Here is a 22,207-nt window from a genome sequence, read left to right on the forward strand (position 1 = left end):
CTTTTTTAAATAATAATATGTTAACACTATGCTATGGATTTTCTCAGATTGTGTAACAGAATACAATGAGAAGCTATGTTGAGATTCAAAAGCAGAATGTGTGCACTTGTGCGTATAGGCTCTTTCAAGAGTATCTTCATATGGATGAAATTAGTAGGGAAGAAAGTCAGAAAAAAGACAATGAAATAAATGGATGAAGGAGGGTAGCAAGTGTAACACAGAGAGCAAGTGTGTCCCCAGATCATTAAAGTAGGGTCAGGGAGATGAGAAGTGAAGAGGCTGGAATGTACTGTGGAAGCCTACCCAACTCTCTCCTGATCTGTCCCTCTGCTTCGATTCCCAGACTTCACACTGCCTCAGCTCCTGCTTTCTCTCTGAAGTGATTCCATGTAAGAGATCCAGCACCTCCCATCCTGTGTATCTTTTTTTCTCACTGTCTGATGGCTCTTGAGCCTGCTATGCTGCCATGGGAACCTGCGGGAGACAGTAGGTGCCCATTACATTTATTCCCTTTCATCCCTTTTTGAAAATGAATTAAGCGTTTTCTGTTTAAGCTAGCATAAAAATGTGTTCTAACTCCAGAGTCCTAAAATTTGCACGTTCAAGATACTTAATTTAGCATTGAAAAGCATAAAACATGTGACTGCTAACAATGTCAGCCTTGAAAACCATACTCACAAATCTTGGTCATTAACAAATATTTACACAAGTATGATCCCTGTCAGCAGTCAATTTCTTCTGTTAATGAGAAATAGCTGAGACTAAAAATAGTAGGCAATATATGTATTATGATAACTAAAACAATAGGTTCTATAATCATATGTATGTGGGTTCAAATTCTAGCACCACCATAATATGTGAGCTGAGGAAGTTATTTTACTTTTGTAAACCTTGGTTTCATAAATCTGTAAAATGGATTGTCAGAACAGAATGGTCTCATTAGATAATAGAAAGAGGTTAAATTAGAAAGCTTATGTAAAACACTTATTACAATGTCTGGTACACTAAATCTTTGATATTTTTAATAGCAAAATGTTCTACCCTATGGAAGGTAATTGTGGAAATCGAAGAGTTTTCGTACCTATCAAAAATTACACACTCACATACTTTCTCTAATTTTTAATGCCATTAACCTGTAATTTAATTCTTTGTCAGTACATAACTATATATAGCTGACATATTTATGTAATAAATTCAATTCCAAATAATCCTGTAAATGAGATAAGAAAAGACATTTTCAACAAGTAGAGACAAACTGAGAATAAATAATTCTCTTTTAAGGTTACATGTTGAGATCAATGAAGTCAAATGACTTGGTATTTTAATCATATAATGCACATGATTTGAAGAATAAATTAGTTTGTATACATGGGTACTAAGTTGATTTATTCCAGATATCACCAATCTTAATTAAAATAGTCTTTTATCAGAGTATTTCCATTTCTCATACAGAAACAAGCTCTGCTGTTAGAACATTCACTGCACTTTTAAGGTTTTATTTTATATTTGATATATAGAGATGTTATGCTACAAAACAGAATTTTATGTCATTCATAAAGAGAAGTGAACTAAGAAAAGTAGTTTTTTGGCCTTTTTAATGCTATTACTATAATATTTCAGTGCTGATACTTACCATATCTAATTAGTAAATTGCACAAATACAACTGGAGTTTGAATAACATGTTATGAATTTTCATTTGTACACATGTGGCTTTTGGAGCTCTGCCATTTCCTGAAATAGGAAGATTGTTCTGAATAGTAAACAGTAAGATTTTCTGTTTTAGCTCCAACTTTAATTTGTATCTGGCTTGAGAAATGTGATCAAATTATCTAATCAAAATCTTTGACACCGTCAATGGGCTTTTTAAAAATAAAGACAATATTGAAATGAAGCCTGCAAATTAATCTCATTATCTGCATAAAATTGAATTGAGGACTAAAATAGGACTTGTGCCTGGCAAAGTTTAGTTTTCAAAGATGATGTTGACACACACATTTTTTCTGTTCCATGGTGGTCCTTGGATTAATTTCAAATCTGATATTTAAAATGAAATAAAATGAAGACTAAGTATCTGATCCCAGAGCAGTCATTTTCAGTTTTCTCCATCTCATTGAGATAGGATGATTTTACATGTGTGTATGTATGTGTCTGTATTATGTCTATCTATAAATATATCTGTACACATATTTTGTAGATATATAGGTATACATTTTCCTTAAAAATGTAGATTTCTTTATAAAGAAATATATTATGTGTGAGGTATCCTGAGAATAAAATACCTCTAATTATTGTCACCTTGATCTTCAGATTCTAAATGCTTTCCATTTTTACTAAAATGTCAAATTATTTTTTGTGTAAAAGAGAAGATACTCCTTGCAAACTGCCAGATTGTATACCTGATTGTTAAATACTGCCAAATTTTTAAAGCAGATAAAACCTAACTTCTTACATTCAGGAGAAGCATTTATCCTATCAGAAAGATGTGTAGGGTAATATCACCTTGAATTTATAAGAATTGACTATAAAAATAATTATTCTCTTACATAGTAGTAAAGTCCAGGCAAGTTTTGATAGTATCATTTTACAGAGGAGCAAAATAGATATCTGTGATACTAGAAGCTTTCCAAAGGTGACATAGATAATATAAATGGCAGAGATAGGAACCAGGTTTTCAAATTTTGGTCCCAATATGCTTTCACTGTGCTTTCCCACCCTCAGACATTTGTGCCTACAAAGCAACTACTTACTTCCCACCAGTTATCTCTCAAGAGAACCTTGTGCTAATGCAAAATGAACTCGTTTTATTAAATCAATAACACTATTAACGCATTGTAGGTTTTTTAGTGAAATAAATTTATAAGCCTTATAATTAAAGATCATGTCTATCTTAACCCAATTCTTTTTGAGGGAAAACATCATCAAGGCAATTCATACAAATAAAACTGAACAATGCTTACACATGAATCCCTGTAATTTATAAGACAACACATTTTAAAAAAAATTTACAATCATGCTAAAAGAATCTACATTTCTAAAGCCATCTACTTTCTTTTGAATTTGTCTTAAAGCACACCATCTTACTTTAAGACAATATTGAAACACAATTGTAAACAGATATACTGCAAATAAAATGACCATTGGTTATTATGGTAATTGTAACAGAATCATTTGGGATCAGGAATTTATTTTTAAAAACTCTGTGAGAACTGAATACAGAATTAATAATCAAACAATATAAATGGTGGTCTGGGTTGTTTATTTCAGCTCCTCATTTAAAATATATTTAAAAGATTCAAAATGTGTCACTGTGATGGACAAAATTAGTTTAACCAAGTTAAATTGACATTAACACTAAACATTATATTAAAAAACAAAGAAAATTATGTTACATGTAAACTTTTTCTATGCCATGTGAAAGCACTCTATTTTTCCTAAGGGTGCTGATATAAATAGCTCTATTTACAAGATTTCATGCAATGTATATCTCCTTCGAGCTTCAGGGGTAAATTTAAAATTGATAAAGAAGTAAAGAGCTAAAGCCAGTATATGTGAGTCTAAGTGTCTGTATGTAAGAGTGTGTGTGTGTGTGTGTGTGTGTGTGTGTGTGTGAGAGAGAGAGAGAGAGAGAGAGAGAGAGAGAGAGAGAGAGAGAGAGAGAGAGAGAGGGAGGGAGAGCACTAATGAGGAAGCTCAGGAGATGCCCATTTGAGAAATACACTGTAGACTATCTTCACTGTAGGAACTTCAAATATATCCATAGCAGTTCTTTAAGACGTTCAGGGCAGAACAGTAACAATGGAAATATCTTTCAGCAGACCAATGTTTTTATGTAGATTGTCTTTTATTTCTTCAAAGAGAAAACTTCAGGTTTTTTTCTACATAGAAAATGAATACTTATAAATTATATCAAGAAATAACCTGTATATAAATGGACTTGGGAATACTGTACTAAAAAACTTTAATTTGCTTCATGTAAAATTTAAAAAGTTGATCAGAACACTGGCTAGTAGAATTACAACTGGGTTTCATTTTCAACATCAGTATTCATTAAGCCACATTATAAATTATAAAACCATACAAATAAACAATATCAAAATGGTTCTTTCATTCTGTTTCAGTAGTTACATGTGCTCTCTCAGGAAATATAAATTTGAATACAGACAAATTCTGAATCAGGAAGCATTTTACTTTGTGATCTTTAATTGCATTAAAAGGAATATGAGAAGGTAAACAAGAGGAATTATTTGAAAATGTTGTGCTGGAGAAAATTGTTTTGCTTTTAACATCTTAGTAAGCTGTATGATATGTGAATAAATTTCTGAATAAATTAATAACACATTATTTTACAAGGTAAAAAGACATTCAAATTTGAGCTTAAAAATCTTGACCCTAGGTACTTTGTCAAGAAAGTTATTTAAAATCTGTTAAATGTATGTAATTAATTCTATTGCTGAACATTTTAGTACTTTCAATGTTGAGAATTGTAGCTGCTAGGATCTGCCTTTTCCTTCAGGTAACTGATCATTGCAGACTAACTCAGCCAGTCCTTTTTTCAGTTTCCTCTTGCCCGTTAGACAGCAGTCTAACAGAAGTTTGCATTATAAATTCTTGCAGAAATTCTTCTGCTTAGTGCATATTCATAGCTAAATCAAATTTTCATGTGTAATCTTAGTTTTGTGGATTTAAAAGGTCTGTAATGTTTACATGTAGTTCATTAATTAAGCTTATTGTGAACTATTAATTAATTAGGTGGTTTATATTATTGCTCACTCTGTCCTGCGGTTTTAATGTTCTCTTCATAGAAATTGAAAGTGTGTGTTCAGAAGGTTTCTGTTAGAAGAATGTAAACAGTTAGTTTTCCAGATTCATGGGAAAGTACTGATTTGGGGATGGAGGAGGGCATTTGAAAAGGAATAAAGTAACAAACCTAGTCAGAAAGTATATACAACAGCTGTATTGCAGTCTGCCAAAACAACTGTGCCCTATTATTTTAATAAAACAAAAATATCACTTTGTGGTGTGGGTATTTCTAGCATGCCTTCTTGTAAATAGAAATCACCACCCACAATGCATTGTACTTCTTCTGAAATATGTAGATGTGATGTACAGTAATCACACACAGAGTGTGTGGATGAGATCACCTAAGTGTGGGCTGGGTACACTTTACAATGCATTTTGGATTTGTATTCATTTAAAAATAGCATGGTATTGCTTTTTGATAACACTCATAATGGAATGCTTTTGCTTCTTCAGTGGGTTTTCACTTAGAACAGGAAAAGTGCTAGATTATGATAACATAAGAAAACAAAGCTAAGGCCTATTCTGGGGGCAAAAATGGGTTGCTAGGCTTATTGAACTGGTCTTTTTGACCTTAAGGAAATAAATAAAGAAGTAAACAAGAACCTTTTTCAATAGAATGTCACTTAATTTGATTTTAGTGAGCAGCATTAATGGAACTGAAACATAAAAATATTATGTGTTAGCATTGCCCTGTATATCCCAAGCCCTTCATTAGCTTACAGGAAGCTCAGTGGAAACTTGGAAATACTAATAGAAAAATGACAGAAATCAGATATGCTGTTTTCTGGTTTTGCTTCAAGATAATAATAATAAAAGTTTGGGTTAGGCATCCATTTACATGTGAAGAGTGAAGAACACTGAGCTTGGCAGAATCCAGAAGCCAAGATACAGCCAGCAATGTTTAAGAGAAAGAGCCCCGGCTGTAAATGTGCACAATATTCCACATTATATACATGTCATTTCTGAGTACTGTTGGAACGATGTGGTGTCAAATCTGTATGACAGATTGAGGTGAAAGCTGGGAAGAGAGAGCTTGTGAAAAAGCAGCCCTGACTGAATGGGGCATCCTATAGAATTTATCCTGCAGGCTAAGTAACCAGTTTCAACACATAAAAGGGAAAGGAGAACCGGGATAATTGTCTACTAATTTAACTAGCTCGTTTGGTCATTGTATTATTTAAACTGTATTCAAGTGTAACAATGCCATCTAGTGATGAGATTCTAAACTGATCTTTTAACTGAAATACTGGTTAAGGTTAGAAGGCAAGTGTTTGGCTATTATGTAGCACTTTAACTTAATATTCTATGAAATAATAAAGCACTCCCAGCATCTGTTTTAGTGTTAGATAAATTGTCTATACAAGATAACACAGATAACAAAATGAACTCCCATTTTTTGCCTTTTTATGCAGTCTTCTTTTTATGTGGGAAGTTCATGTTCAATAGTAAAACATCCTATGATTCTCCATCAGTCTGTGACCTGAGTTTATAGCATCTCTGATATTTGCTCATTCAATAGATCTTTACAATCAATTCTACTGAAAGCATAACTTTTATTTAATCTTTGCTTTTTAAAAACAGTCTTTGTAAAACTTCTGCTTTTACCCATCTCCACTTTTTGCTTCCAGCATAAAACCAGTTTTTCTAAAATATGGAGGTCAAAGTTCTTCAAGATCGTAGTTCACATTTCTCCATGGCAATGATTACTTACCACATAGTCCTGTCAAAACTTGAAAACATCTTATGCCTTTATTGAGAGAAATATAAATTTGCCATAATGAACATTTCAATTGTAAGTGTTTGCCTGAAATTTGGGCAAAAGTGATTTAAGAATAAGAACTGAAATCAGTGGAAATAGATTTTAGGATGATTATCTTTACTACTAGTTAATTATATAAGCTTAAATTTAAGAGACAAGTTCTTGGACTTCAGTGTCTTCTGAAATAAAACGTATGGATCTGACAAAGTAATCACTAATGTATTTTCAAGCTACAAACTTCTGGGACTGCTAAGTAGCTGATAAATAAAACTGTTAAATGAGTTCAGCAACAGGAAGAATTTATTTTGTTCTACTTACTGGTATTTGTGGCTGCACTCCAAGACTGAACTCTTCAGTAGATATTTAACAAAATGTGTGTTTTGATAGATTATCCTTAATACTTTAAGCATGTCATCTATAGACAAGGAACAGGGTAAGGGAAAATCTCTCAGTGCAGGATAAAAATATGTAACATTCAAAATATTGCTTTATATCTATTTTTATATCAGTTATATTTTAAAGTGTTTTAGGTAGACATATGACCTCCAAAATGAAACAAAAAGTTATGGTATAAAAATGTCACCCACTTTCTCCCCACCCAATAATGAGTACTAACTTTGTACCTTTTTTTTTTTAACCTTCATGGAGAAAACAAAGTTTATATTCCAATCCCTAAAATTTCAGATAATATTACAAAATTTTCTCAATTGTCTAATATATAAGCTTTTTAGAACAGGAAAAGGTGCTTCCTGATACCACGAAAACTAATGTGTATTTTTAGTTTATATGCAAAAAAATTAAAACATCCTTATTTTAATAGTAATAAACTGATACTAAGACTTTCTTTCTGATAAATAAATTAGAAAGTCAGCATTATATCTTCTTCAAATAACTAAGGGTCACTTTTTTTTTTGTTCTGTAAGTTTTATTATATATCTTTCATCTTCATCATAGTTAACTATACAATATTAATATAAATAGCATATTTTTCTTCTTTTAAGTATAATAAAATGAAATTACTTTTAGTACATTGTGATTATTTACCTACTCTTTTCAGTAGTTACATATAATTCAGGATTATTAGTGAAGAATAGGTGACTACAAGTCCAAACTAGTTATCATATATATAAATCTGTACTTTGTTGTGGGAATTTGTTTTTAAGAATAAACCAAACAACACAAAAACACAAACAAGTCAAGTGTAATCTCTATGTAATAATGTGACTTGAGAGCAATACTTGGTAAATTACAGCTTCTAATCCCAGACGAAAAACAAAGACCAATACAATAAAAAGAGATATGCTAGTGGTTCAATAGCAATGTTAGCATACCTGTTGCATTTTATAATAAATATTTTCTTTGAAAACATTTATAACTAAATTTTATATTTGTAAAGAAAATAGGCATTCAATAATTAATTAAAATCAAGACACATAATATGTTTTAAATTGTTCCTCCAACTTTTTACACTTTTTTCTTTGTCTTCTGGTTGCACATACTCTCTTGTGTGCCCTATCCTCTTTTTCTTCCTTTGCTTTCTTTCTAACTTGTTATTCTTATGTTGTTTCAAGCAAAATATATAATTTTATTGATAAACTCTCTGGTTTTATGAATTTTCTTACTTTTTTTTTTGGCCTGAGCTACAATAATAGCTGTAGCTGTTTTAATTTTAATTTCTTTGGAAGAAACTTATTTATTTGCAGTTATTAGACTTTATCATCCTGATAACCTGCCAGACTTATAAACCTGAAAAAAAATTTTTTTTTTTTGGTTTGGTCAAGGGTTTTTTTGCTTTAATACATCCCAGTTTATTTCCACAAGTTGCTCACACAAATGAAAAACTGATTGATAATTAGTTCACTAACATATTTTACAAATATTTACTGCAGTCAAATTCACTCTCTAAAATTCCAATATAAATTTTAATATATATTGAATCATTTTGAAAAACCACAGGTTCTTCCTTGCTCCTCTACTGATGTGGTACCTAATTACTACTATATTTACTATTTATTTTACCTGAATGTCTCTATGGCTATAACAACACAATCTTGATTTAATCAATTAAGAAGTAGAAAAATCAATAAAGCAACTAGATGTTTTTAAACACGATGCCAAAAAAAGATATTTAAATTTGTGTTCTTTTTTAAACCTGACCTCAGCTGTTATTTGACTAACCTGATCATATTGGTAAGTTGCAGTTTTGTGCAGTAAACAGATCTTGTATGTTATAGACTCTTGGGACTAAAGCAATAGGCCTAGCTTGTCTGTAAAAGGCATGCTTATACATTGCTAAACTACTCAAATGGTTGATTTAGTAGAATTCTATTATCTGTAATAATAGAATTATTCATTTAACACATTTGGTTTTAAGGATGGCAAAGAATTGGTTTATGGGAAAACGTTTCATTACTCCAACTGCTGGTATTTTTTTATTTTTTACGTTATCTGAGAAGATGCGTAATATCTAGCCAGAGAAAAAGAGGAATCACCAAATAACTAACAAAGTAAATTTTATAAATATGAACAACTCAGTCAAAGAAGCCTCCTGCCATCATCATCTTAGGGTTCAATTGTTTGTCAAAGACCCCATCAGTGCCTCCTTCATGTACATGAAATAAGTTTAACAGTGTTATGAAGTTGCAAATAACTTATATACTGACACATATCATTTTTGAAAGCACAAATTCTATTATTTAAATGAATTATTAATACATTCATTTTCTTTGTGGTTGATTTTGTATGCTTGAATCCTTAGAAAGAAGTTAAAAAATATCCCAAGAAAAAGAAGGAATTTACTTTCAGTTTTATTTGTGTATTCAAAAATTCTTGTGACTTTCCGAAATATTGAAATAAGATTGTAGCTAAAATAGCAAAAGTAAAACAGAAAATGTTTGTTCCTTTTCTTTTGCTTTGTTTTGTGTTTTGGATTTATTTGGTTCCCCATTCAGCTAGTCAGAAATTGTCTGAACAGTAAGGGGAGTCTACACTGTTAGCTAGTCATGACATAGAAAATTTAGCAATCTGATACAGAAAGCAATTAAAAAAAATAACGTGTAACTGAATATTTCAAGCAAATTATGTTAACATTTTTTCCTTACCTTTAACTTTTTAACTTATTATAAACGATTCTTTGATTTGGTAGCACACTTCATCATTTCTTTCACTGGTCATTTTTCTTTTTCTGAACAAAAATAAAAATAATACCTAAAAAAATTATTGAGTATACTGTGTTTTGTTGTATATGTTCCAAATGGTTATTACTGACTTTAAAATATATACATATGAGAAAAATACCAATAATTTGTAAATGAGCCTAGAAATATTCCATGAGAATATGTTATGTTTTAAATATACAGAAATTTTCACAAAAAAAGTATGTGAATGAATCATGATTCAAATTCAAATGATTCTACTAAATGGCCTTAGAAATAAACTCTTAGCTTCTTATAACTTTCAATTGCTTTATTACCCTAATGAAACAGCTTAAGATTCCTTAGAATGTGTAGCTCAACATGGACATATTTTTTATACTTTGGCTCCATCTAGTAGAAACTGAAGAAATTGCTTGAAGATGTGACTTCTCTTTTCATAGGACTTATAGTTGCATTTCGTGGTAATGGAAAATAAAATAAAAGATGGCAAAGAAAATGTATTTATTATAATGTGGCATGTTACTATTTGAAAATATAAACTACACTTCTATATTGTGACATATGATTTTTCCTAGAGTAAGTCAATCGTTTACTATTTTGATAAAATTCAGGATTTTGCCGTCTTAGGTTGCGGGTGAATCAAAACAATTTTAATTCTTGTTTCATCACTTTCTCCTCCCAGGTTCTGGCTACATAACAGCATAGAGTCAACTTCCCTTCAAGACAGAAGGTAAGAAGTACTTTTACTACATTTTCAAAGTGTATGTGAACTAGATGAGATGTGTATACAGCAGATATGGAAGCCTGTATAAAAGTTCGTCTTGGATGAGGAGCAGGTATCAGCTAAATTTTAGTGATGAGTAATCATAGGAAGGTTATAGAGCTTTTCATATTAAAAAAAATATTGTCAGTACCTTGATAGTTCTTGGATTCTCATATAAAATGTATTTTCCCTTTTTTATTGGTCTTTTTGTTTTTTTGATTCTTGAAGGTCACAGTAGTTTCTTGACTGCTAAGACTACAATATCTGCAATAGAATGTGTGTTTTCTATAATTGCTTTAAACAGGTAAACACCAGTGCTCTAATCAAAATGACCATTCAATTTAAACAGAAAACCACCTTCTTTTTTTCCAGGAGAACATGCTGTGTTTAAAACAACATCCTTAAGGTTGTAAAGGAATGGATAATTTAAAGTAGCTAATGGGAATGACAATATTAGTTGTACTGCCCCAAATCTAATTGCCAATAAGACTGTGTCTGTAGTTTTACTGCCTGAAATAATTCCCTCATAGGCAGCTAAAATAACCTGCAATACAGCCAATTCAATCATTCCTGACACTTCACCATCAACACTGATCACTGTCGCTCAATCAGTTGTGTCATGAGCAGCCATTGATTTCAAGATGGCTAAACTGATTGGATCACCACAAAATAATTCAACTGGTTAGTGCCTGTACGTATTTCCATATTTTGCTTATTGGTGGGAAGCATGGTAAATATTAGAGATGTGACTAGTGAATTGGTTTGACTATTTAAAATTGCAATGCAGTCTTCTGAGTAGAGAGTAGATAATTTCTTTTGAAAGGAAAACTTTTTGAAAAATACAGTGGCTTTAAAAAGTTATGCCACTATCAATTTGATTTTGAATGGCTTAAAAAAATAAACTTAAATAAAAACACCATTGAATTGTATCAGAATGGAAGAGGAAAGATATTTTAAAAGATATACTTCATAATAAAACAACCTGATATACTGTTGTAGAGCTAACATCTGATAATCGTCAGTGAACATTTATTTTGTCACTATAATAACTCATGCATATGTAAAAAATTCCTAACAATACAGAATTCTGTAAAACAAAATAAAATATAAAATTCCTCCACCCTTAGCCCCATTTTCTAAGGTTAACATTTTATTTCATTTTTGTTTTTGGTTCTTTAGATTTTCATCAGACTCTAAATACAACGTTTTAACTCCACTTCTGTATATATCTAATGAAGGCAGGATTTATTGTGGCACAGATTAAAGAATTAAACATATTTGTACTACCTCATTTTATTTGCTCATGTAAACATTTAGTTTCTCTATTTGCTACTTTTTCTCCGAGAGGAACTTACGTATTTCTGTAACGATTCACTTTAGCCTGTGTAATGACCACAATGTCAGCCAAGAAAGTGGCCCATATATACTTCTCCACATGTGGCTGATTCACTTTCACTTCTCGTGGGTTTTCAGCTCTACAACTACTTTAGGATTCAAGATTATAGAATCTATTTATTGCCTGAAAAATAGGCAAACCTTCACTAACCTGTATGTAAGTTGATTATAATAATTAAAAATTGATAAAGCAGATTTATAATATAAAGATACTTTGATCATTATTAATAGCCATACCAAACACTGTTTGATATATAAAAAAAGAAACATCATCTTTGTCATTAAGTATCATTCAAAAGAGAAAGTGCCAAGCATCAAGTTCAAATGAATTATTAAGCTGTGTTCATTGAATAAAATTATATTATGTTTTAAATTGTTTTGTAATGGTATTATGCTTTTCTTGTAAAGTTTTTCATTTTACTTTGTTCCTCATTTCTTCTCTCTTTATTTTTTCCCCTTTGTATATGACTGACCAGGCATAAGAAAGTCTTTCATGACCGGGTGCGGTAGCTCACACCTGTAATTCTATCACTTTGGGAGGCCGAGTAGGGTAGATTGCCTGAGCTCAGGAGTTTGCGATCAGCTATTAAAAAAAAAAAAAAGAAAAAATTGGCCGGGTGTGGCGGCATGCACCTGCTACTTGGGAGGCTGAATCAGGAGAATTGCTTGAACCTAGGAGGCGGAGGTTGCAGTAAGCCGAGATTGCACCATTGCACTCCAGTCTCAAAAAAAAAAAAAAAAAAAACGCAGCTTTTATTTTCTTAGCCATAGATGTGCTAACCAATTGCCAAAGTTTTCCAGGATAAGACTATCTAAATATTGATTCTGATTTGCATATTTAAAATATGTATGTCTATGTATTTCTATTAACTAAAAAGACTCAATTAAGAGAGGTTTAAAAAATCACCTACAAGTCTATCAATCATAAATTACTAAGAGTCAAAACTAACTTTATTTTTTTATATATATTTCTCGATATTCTGATTTCATGCATCAAGAATGCAGGATAGCTATTGATAGAAATATCAATCGATAGGCATAAAATTTCAATAGATGTAAAACGGCTACACTATAAATGCTGTATTTATAAGTAGACATATATTACATACTTGAATTTAATTAAAAATACTATAATTGAGAGGATTTTGGGGAGATGGTGCCAGTGGCAGAATCACTCTCAAATCTTCCTGAATTCACACACACACACACACACACACACACAGAAAAAACAAAAACAAAAACAAGTATATAGAAAGTAAACCAAACCTACAGAGATTTAAGACATACTAGACTTCAAGGTGATTCTAGAACCACTCCACACACCAAATTAACAGGTGAGGTAAATCATCAAAAGTCACAGGGCCATACATAAAAAAATAATAATTTATCAGCATTTGACACACTGGAGGGAGAAAAGAAGAGCTAGAGACATAGAGTCAGTTTAAAATCCTTTGAGAGAGACGCATAAAAGAATGAGAGCTGGATTAGGTTAGAAATAGGAGAAAGGGGGTAGAAAGAATAATATAAGTACTTAGTAAATGTTTGATGATCTCTATAAGCCAAGTCTGTGAAATTTACATCTCATTGAATAAAGAAGTAAAGGAGATTAAAGCAAGAACCAAAATCGACCATTTCAGTTGGCCCTGTTACAGAAAAGAAATATTTTGGCAGCAAATGCTTCCTCAGTAAGCAAAGCCCATCAGTTTCAGTGAAGCATTTCTGTTAATAACTTGTCAGAGGGAAACGGTGTGGATGTTAGGTATCCATGCCAACATGTGCCAGTTTCTCACTTCTCGGAATATTTTGCCAAGGTATAGATACAGAATGATTTCAGACTTTCGCAGGCAAGGGAATGTGGACTGAAACAAGACTTCGAAAAATTTAGGCCATCACAATCTTATTCTAATATTAAATCAGAATAATTCACTTCATTTCATTTATGACAATTTTGCACAGCTGTTTTTAATTGGCATGCAGGGCATCCATTCACTTAATGAACAATTATCAACTTTTTAAAATCAATCCATACTGTGCTTGGTAGTAGGAACCCACCCTGTGCAACTTGTGCTAATTAGAAGTTTGCCTTCTTAGAAATAAAATATTTTACTGCCATCTAGTGGCATAAGGTCATAAGAACTCTAAAAAATCTAAACTGTGAAGGTGAATGTTGCATCCTGGAGCTGTTCAAAGCAACTGTAAACTTCAGTTCTGATAGGGATGCATGTATACATGAGGGACAGCTTTCTAGTACATGTATTCCTACACTTCCCACAGTCAGTGTCATGCAATCCCATTTACAGATTTAACATCGTACATCCCATTATGGCCAAGAAACAGTCATATCATGAAAATATGATTTTAGGGACCCAATCCTGTTTGAAAGAAGCCTGTTAAATTTTAAAAATAAAAATAAAAATAAAGCAATGAAAATAAAAACAGGATCTCAGGAACAAAGTCCCTACCAGGTCAAAAGACAAAGAGCAAAGTCCTGTTGCTGAGCCTGCATTCTACAAATGTCTGATGCCTGAGCTAGGCATCAGGCAGGAGCAGAGGCCACCCAGGAAGATGAAGGCTCTAATCTGAAGATTTGTAAAGCTATTTTATATTCACTAGCTCAATGTTTTCAAACGTGTAAAATGTTTGGAAAGTTGACTCAAATAAAATTTTGTATCAGGTCTCCATTTAGACAGAAGAATAAGTCTCTGGGTGACGAAGAGGTAGAACAGAAGAGCAAAGCCTTGTCTGCTCACTCTGTTGTCCATTTTCCACCCCCTGTGGAAACCCTGACAGTCCCAAGGATTTCTATTGACTCCAAAACAGATCAGGATCTATTACAAACCTCTTTCCTCCTTGGATTATTTTTACTCATCCAATGTATTCACAGCTTATATTTCCTATGAAAAAAATATTATAAAAGATTCTCCAAAATGTGTACAAATTTTCATAGAAAAATATATCTTTTTCTAGAACAGAATTCTATGAAACAATGATTTTAATTTTACTTGAATGCACAGACATCAGAGACTAGAGACACAGGATTTAAAGATTCAAAAGTACCTTCAAAGTTATATTTTAATATGTAAGGAGAAATAATCCTGCATATTACATCCCATTGATAATATAGCACATTAATATATTTACTATCTCATCCATATACTACCATTATATTTACATTACCCTAGAATATAACCATGTAGGCACAATTGCCATCTCTGCATTAAAGGAAGTAAGAAATTCATCTACTGTACAATTCTAAACTGTGAATCCTTTTTCAAGTTAAAACAAAGTCAAACATGGAGGCCTATAGAAATAGAGAAAATTTGATGAGAAAGGAAAAATGGGTGATAAATGGTGTGATTATTGCTCACAGTAGGGAGAAAGAGAAAGAATTGAATTGAGGGGAGTATAAGAATGTCATAGATTTGTAAAGTTGAAACAAGAAACCATTTATTCAATTTTGCCCAATTCCATACCTGGAAAAAGATTTTGATTTATTCTAGTATTGTTAGCCCCATATGTGGGTCAGACATAATTTACATTTCCTTTGTTACACCACTGAAAAGGAATAACAGATAGAAGCTCATGGCTGTTTTCTTATATTTTATATTATTCCAAAACTCCATATACTGCCAACTATAATGTACTGAAATTGACTTAATATAGCTATGAGGTCAATATTTCCCCTGTGTAAGGGAGGATGAGTCATAGTTAATGGAGATCTATTAACTAGTTATTGATATGAAATGTGAATCTAGGTGCCTTGATTTCAAAAGTCAAAGTCTTTCAATATCAAAATCATGTTGTCTATCTTCCCTGACGGAAATCTCTAGAATGTCTCTATTATTCACTGTATCATGTTTACATCCACAGGAGCATGTGAATACATTACGTATATATATTCATTATATATGTGTTCATTGCGTGTGTGTGTATATATACATATATATATGTATATATATATATATTCTTAAATCTTACTATTTAGAGAGAAATTTTATTTCCTAAGCCTTAATTATATTTCTCATGACTATTGTATTTTCTGAATACTCTAAGAAACTACTGTTAAAGTAGAATAGTAGGGGGTGGGCATGATTGAAAAATACCATGTGATTTTCTTCGTGCAACTAGTTAGTTAATTGTAAATTTTAAGTTAATTTTAAGGAAGAAGAATAGAAAATTGTAAATTTTAAGTTAATTTTAAGAAGAATAAAAAGAGTTTCTTAGAGGTTAGTGGAGATAAAGAAAGAAGTCAAGTGGTTGGGCAAGAGAGATCTTCAGTGAAAGCAATGCAACATTTGAAACTTGTTTAATGAAGATATATTAAAGGTATTATAAATACTCCTCCATTTCTTCAGTAAAAATCTACTTTTTCTTGATATTACATTAGAGAGTCTAATCTGTTTGAATATGAGACACAGTCAAAAGTTTTTCATCTTTAGCAGAAACCAAGATTGGCCAAGGAGTTAATATTATACTTGAGACGTTGTAGCCACTAAGCCATCAATCTAGCTATCCATTCCTTAAATTATTTGTGGAATAAGGTAGAAGATAAGGAAATGTTTTATATTTGTATGTATGTACAGTCAGTAATAGGTAAACACTAGATAACTTTTTAGGGAGACTAGAACTGTGCATTCTTCCTCCCAACTGGATATTATGCATTAAAAAAACAGTGAAAATATATTAAAAAGTTACCAAATAATGATAATTGTGAATAAATGAATATAGATATAACAAGTTTTCTTCATTGTTTTCAATTTTTCACTTATTTCTACTTATACCACTTCTAAAATTAGCCATTCTATCTCATATAAGTCACAGAAATTGAAAGTTTGCACTTTAGAAAATACAGTATTTTCAATTTAGGTTATATCAATTAAGAGGAAAACATGTTCATTGTAGATGACACAATTCACATGGAAATACTATACGACACATTTGAATGAAAGACAATTTGTAAAAACATGTGAATGCAATGTTTGAATTATTTTTGGCATTAATCTTGCAAGTTATTTCCATTACACTACTAAAATGTTTGATATGTTAACATTTTAAGTGTCTTAAATATGCATTTAATTTAGATTTAATAACACAAGTTTTGCTTTTGAAAACTAAGTCAATTATTGAAAGCATTTACTAAGGTTTAGCAATTATTTAAGAGCTGCATTTACTCTAATTAGTTCAAATGACATGTTCATGAAAGCAGATTTAGAACAACTTTACATATTGGTATGAAAGGGAAATGTTTTATACCAATATAGCTAAAAATATTCAAATTTATTTGATCTGGCAAGCATTTTACTTTCAACAAAGGAAAAGTAGATATTTTAAAGTGTATTTGTAACATTTTCCAGATAAATGTTACAAATTGGCATATTTATGGCTAGAATTTTGTATAAAATAAGGTCAAAATTAACTGAAACAATGTAAAGTTTAAGGGAGTTCTTATATTATCAACTTTCTTATTTGAATATCATATAAGCAAAAAGTATAGCTTATGTGTAGGTATGTGTTACATAATAAGATGGAACAAAACAAAAATCCAGATACTTATGACTCAGCATGACAAATAAAGCTGAATTCTTTGCTGTGCATTAACTGATCACATTGCCCACAGTTCTTTAAAGAAGTAACCACTGCTCCCAATTTTGTTTTACTCATTCACATGTTTTTCTCTATAGTTTTACAACATACATACTCACACACTACACACATTTAATATTTTATTAGTTAGTTTAACCTTGTGTGTGTGTGCGTGTGTACGTAGCATACACACAAATACAAAATCAAACTTTATTCTTCTGTGATAAATCTATTTAGTTTATTTTCTATTTTTTTGTTTTTGGGATATTTAAATGTTTAAAGCAGGAATTAATTTATATTTATGATATTACAATAAATGTTCTGCTGTATGTATTTATTTATTGCTTCTTCAGTTAAGAAATTTTTTTAACTCTTTTTTTCTGCCATTATGAACAAAGCTGTTATTAGTTGTTTTTTGTTGTTGTGTTTTTGAGAAAGAGTCTCACTTTGTTGCCCAGGCTGGAGTGCAGTGGCGTGATATTGGCTCGCTGCAATCTCCAACTTCTAGGTTCAAACAATTCTCATGCCTCAGCCTCCCAAGTAGCTGGTAGTACAGGCATGCCACACAACACTCAGCTAATTTTTCTTGTACTTATATTAGACAGGGTTGGCCAGGCTGATTACAAACTCCTGGCCTCAAGTGATCCACCGGCCTCAGACTCCCAAAGTGCTGGGATTACAGGTATGAGCCATCATACCTGGGCAGCACTCTTGGACACATTTCTATCTCACATGTGTAAGATGCTTAATCATCGTGTTAGAGTAGGTAGCTAGGCAGACATGAGCAGAACAGGAAAGTCCCCACCAAGGAAGGTCAGGCAACCATCACGTGATGGTCAAGCAGTTATCATTTTGTCTCTCTAAAACAATAATTGCTCATAACTAGTGCCAGGGAAAGGCAGTCTCCTAATAGATAGAAAACACCTGAAGGTGGTGGTCAGCATCTTTCCAATAAGATCTTAGGAGCTGAGAAAGTGGGCTCAAGCTGCACACTAAGAGGCAAAATGGCAGAGTTTAACAAGTATTCCACCTTCCTCTGGTAATACTCCACTGTTAAGAGAAGTAGCCTTAGTGAGCACGCACATAACTTCAGTAAGCACATTGCGCATGTGGTCATTTCCAAGTGAGGTTGAGGTTGCTGCAGACCCCATATTGATATGAAGACATTCTACCAGTAACACACTCACTTGTACCTTAGGACTCAAAGTTGATAACTGAGCTGCCACTGTCATTGCTACTATCACTGTAGGAAACGTAGAGACTGATTGTGCTGCTGACTCCACCTGGTCTGCCTCAACATCAATATGATCATAACACTGCAGTTCCTTCTTCCACTTCTGCTCCACACACACTCCAGCTTTTCCCATCTCAGAGCCTTGAAAACCCCTGAGAAAACCCCTGAGACCAGCATATATCCTCCTCTCTGTCAGTCTCATTACTCTCTCCAGGATTAGCTAGTTCACAGGATGTTTTAATGTGGAATCGCTGATTTTCTAACAAGTAAAGAGAATACCTGCCCCATCCATTCAAGCATTGAGTTTGCTGTAGACCCCCTGATTTACCCCTGTTAACGTAACTTGTTGTGTTGACTTCTGCCCCAGGCATTCAACCTCCAAAGTATGTTAGCAGTGGTGAATCAGATGGGTCTGCAGCAAACTTAATTCTTGCCTCAGAAGAAATAATTCAGCTGAGGGACATAAGGCAGAGTGAGAAACTGAGGCAAATTTTAGAGCAGGAGTAAGAGTTTATTAAATAGCATTAGAGCAGGAATGAAAGAAAGTAAAGTACAATTGGAAGAGGGCCAAGCAGGCAACTTGAGAGACCCTTGACTTGAGGTTTTACATGTTGGCATGATTCCAGGGTTTGCATTTCTCCTCCCCTGATTTTCCCTTGGGGTGGGCTGTCTGCATGTGCAGTAGCCTGCTAGCACTTCAGAGGGGCCACGTGTTCAGTGTGTTTACTGAAGTTGTGCACATGCTCATTTAAGGACTTTTTCCAGAAGAAGGTCATGTAACAGTTAAACTCTGCCATTTGCCTTTTAATGTGCATGCTTGAACTCACCTGCCCAACTCCTGAGATCTTATCAGGAAGCTGCTGATTACCAGCTTCTGGTGTTTCTATCTGTTGGGAGACTGCCTTTCCTTGGCACCTGCTGCAAGCAGCTATTATTTCAGAGAGACATATTAACAACCACTTGATCATCACCTGATGGTCCCCTAACATTCCTTGTGGGGGGGCTTTTTAGCCCCACTCATGTTTGCTTAGCTGCATAGTTTAACAATAGAGTATACTATGGTTAACTTCAGTAGTTTTCAAACTACTGTTTGTAATTTTTGTTTTCTAGAGTGGTTGTTCTGCATCAAGTTTATGTGAATTTGAATTTCTCTTATTTTATATTGCTGTCATATTTGGTAATATTAAATTCTATTACTTTCTTTAATTTTTTAGAGTAAAAATATAGTTATTGTGGTTTTTCATTTTTATTTTAATGGAACAAAGCTGAATAATTTCTTATCTTTTAAAACCCACTATGCATTTTCTTTTCTTGGAGATTCTTGCTTATGTGTTTATCCATTTAAGTACTGTGTAGTTTTTAAAAATTTACTAATTTTAGGATCCCTTTATATATACTTGATCGTACTATTTTATAGTTTTCATATGTAGCACGTGTCTTTTCCCGAAGTATAATATCTCTCAGAATGTTGTTTACTTTTGATTTAGTCAAATAAGGCATGCTATAAAATACTGACATTTTAGAAAATTGAAACATTTAAAACACCTAATAAGTAATTAATTAATCTAAATATTCCAAAGGAATTTGAAAAAAATATATTTTTACACTTGTTGGAAGCAATATTGTATAGATGTTCCTTAGGTCAAATATAATTTCTGTCATAACTTCTATATCATTACATTTGTAGTTTTGTTTTTGTTTTGTGTTATTTATCAATCACTGAGAGGTATATATTTAAAGAAAAGTTCTAACTCAGGTGGGTTTGTCAATTTAAATTTGTAGTTTTATTAGTTAATATATATTTAAACATATGAATTTTATACATTTAATTTGTAAAATTATTTTAGTATCAAAATAGTACCAGAAGCTTCACATTTTCTAGAACTAGCCAAACAGCTGATTTTAAAATTTGCATTTAAAAACAGAAAAGAAGTACACGCAGTAACACGTGGAAGAAAATTCAAGAATAGCAGACTAATAATCCACCCAGCAATGGTAAACATGGTATGAAGCCTCCATAAGCAAAACAGCACAGCACTTTTTCACTATTAAATTGATTGAATTGAAGGAACAAAAGTTTTCTAAACTATAGAAATAGAGCCAAATAAGCATGGACATTTAATACATAGCAAAATACCATAACCAATCTATGTGAGAAAGGTCAATTTTATAATAAATACTGTTTGAGCTAAAAGTTGGCTACCAGAAAAAGATAATAATCATAAAAGTATCATGTAATATACCTTAAATTATGAGTCAACTCAAGTTTTGAATGTGGAAAGGAAATAAAAGAACAACCAGAAAGAAACCTGAGTTAATTTTTTTTATATGCCCTTGTCATTGATCAGGACTTGCTATTGTGTCACAAACAACAAAAGCCACAAATGAAATGATGGGTAGATTACATTACATAAAAATAAGAAAGTACATCCATTAAAAAAATTTCTAGTAAAGTTAGAAGACAAATTACCAATGGGAAGTGTGTGTATGTGTGCATGTGGATGCATGTACACATATGTGCATGTATACCATTTATACTACAGATTTAGACCATTGAAATAGGGAAAATCTATGTACTCAACAGAAGATGGATAAAGAAATTGGTGATAAACCATCTTTCTCTTCTCACTGAGTGTTTTGAAGATATTTTTGTTTTTTGCTCTATCATTTCACAAAAGATGTCTACGATTGCTTTTATGTATTTTTATGTATCTATAATTTTACTTTTTTGCTTCATAAATATTTTTATTTTTATTCTATTTCTTCTATTATTTCTAGACTTGTTATTAGAAATATGTTAAAGCCACACTTCCAAAATCTTTGATATTTTCAATCAGTTTGATAATAATTTATTCAGATGTAATTATTGTTAATATAATTTAGTCAAATCTAACCAGCAGCTTATCAATTATTTCCCATCTCTGTCTTACCCTGTTTAACTTATATACTTTTCTTATTTTGTGTTTTAGTTTAATTTCTAGAAGTTCTATTTTTTGAGGTATTCCTGTTTGTTTTCATAGGCTTGTCGTTTTTATAACTTCAATAGTTTATGTTTGTTAGTCTCTTAAATTCTTGCAAATATATTTTTATATGGTATTTATGGACTGAAACATACATACACACACACACACATAACATATTTATAATGAATATCATCCCATACATACTTGCTAACTCCAGCTTATTGTGTTGTATTTGAATTTATTTTTACTCTGCATATATGTTTCTCATAATTTATGGCACTGGCAAATTAACTGAATGAAGACATACCTACCTACAATATTCAACTATAAAACTTATCTAGCTATATAAAAAATTGCTTTCAGACATTAGAGAACAGATACTATAGGACTGTAATCTCTCAGAAAAAAATAAGCTAGATAACATCTATGTTCACCCCAATTTTCGGCCTAAAGACCATTTTGAAGGACAGTACTGGAGAAGAAACTTATTCAGTGACAAAAAAATTTTACTGAGTTGAGACGGAGACCAGACGTTAGAGTAACTGAGACAGCTG

General features: G+C 32.0%; 1 long non-coding RNA gene across 2 annotated transcripts in view; it reads left to right on the forward strand.

The window, feature by feature from the left end:
- Positions 1-336: 336 nt before the first annotated feature.
- The window catches only part of LOC128932377 (uncharacterized), a 365,408-nt gene continuing 343,537 nt past the window's right edge, over positions 337-22,207 (forward strand). Inside the window, exons 1-2 of one of the 2 annotated variants that reach the window (XR_013519342.1) lie at positions 337-486; positions 10,398-10,445. This is a non-coding gene — a long non-coding RNA (uncharacterized LOC128932377). Of the gene's footprint in view, positions 487-10,130; positions 10,292-10,397; positions 10,446-22,207 lie in introns of those variants that run through there. The other variant, XR_013519341.1, reaches the window with a different exon arrangement.

The sequence above is a fragment of the Callithrix jacchus genome, chromosome 6 (assembly GCF_049354715.1).
Source record: "Callithrix jacchus isolate 240 chromosome 6, calJac240_pri, whole genome shotgun sequence".
NCBI classification, from domain to species: domain Eukaryota; kingdom Metazoa; phylum Chordata; class Mammalia; order Primates; family Cebidae; genus Callithrix; species Callithrix jacchus.